The sequence below is a fragment of the Lytechinus pictus genome, chromosome 16 (assembly GCF_037042905.1).
Source record: "Lytechinus pictus isolate F3 Inbred chromosome 16, Lp3.0, whole genome shotgun sequence".
Classification (NCBI taxonomy): Eukaryota; Metazoa; Echinodermata; class Echinoidea; order Temnopleuroida; family Toxopneustidae; genus Lytechinus; species Lytechinus pictus.
In genome coordinates, this window is record NC_087260.1 from 3,350,062 (window position 1) to 3,351,248 (window position 1,187).

The window sequence follows — 1,187 nt, forward strand, 5'->3', positions numbered from 1 at the left end:
AGTAGGACTAGCAATAGAAGAGTTATGAGCATTTGGATGTCGAGATCACTAATGCTATGGAGATCCTCCCATTGGCAATGCGACCAAGATCTATGATGTCGCAGATGAACAACTCTCCCCTTTTGGACACTGAAAATATACCCCAAAACATCTCTTTTTGCTCATTCTAATCATATGACAAACGATTCATCAATGATATAATGTTGTGAAACCTCTGTACTTGTCCTCTCATAAAGAGAACACCTCACCTTGTGATAGACTCTATAAAAGTGAGAATATAAGTGAAATAAGTACTAAAGTAATGAGGGAGTTGTATGTGTGTGACATCACAGATCTTGGTCGCATTGCCAATGGGAGGATCTACATGGCATTAGTGATCTCAATATTCAAATGCTCATAACTTTCTTATTATTCATTCAATCTTCCTAAAACTTTCAACAAAATGTTTCTTTGATTTTTTCTCTTTGATATGGATTCAGCTGGTTTCATTCTCCTTTAAGGTTCATGTAAATAGAGCTTTATGATATAGTTTACAAGTGTGTAAGACTCTGAGTGCATGTGGGACTGATCAGGCGTCCCATTCCACGATATAATCGTCCAAATAACAGCTAAACAATATCTCAAATCCGATAAAAGATTTGAATTATTTTTTCCCAAAGAATTATGCTAATGAATCAAATTGGCTCTGCACAATATTTGTTTCGATACTGATTCAATAATGCTGAAAAAAAATAAAAGAAAGAAATGAATGGTTATCCTCATAATGACCTAATCTACACATGCAGTGTATTTCACATACTCCATACCATAGCATTAGAGATAGACGCAATGGGTGATTTAAAGCTGAAAACATGCTTTAACACCTTTACTAAACTCATTTTCAAAAAGTGTCAAGTTGCCTTTATTATTGTGAATTGTATTTTGCATTGTAATTCGCTACTATTGGTCATTTTCTTTTCAACGCAAACAAAGTGGAAATGTAATTATGACGATTGGTAAAATCTTGGCGTACGATCGCGGACGAGTGCGCGCCGTCGGCTTTCCCTCATGCGGAAAGCCAAAGACCTGTTCTAATCAAATCGTTCTAATTAGGCTGACTATGGTTATTTGCAATTCATAACCAATAAAAGAAGAACGCCAGAAAATAACGCGATGTATTAACATCTCGTCTTTGGCTCAACTGATCA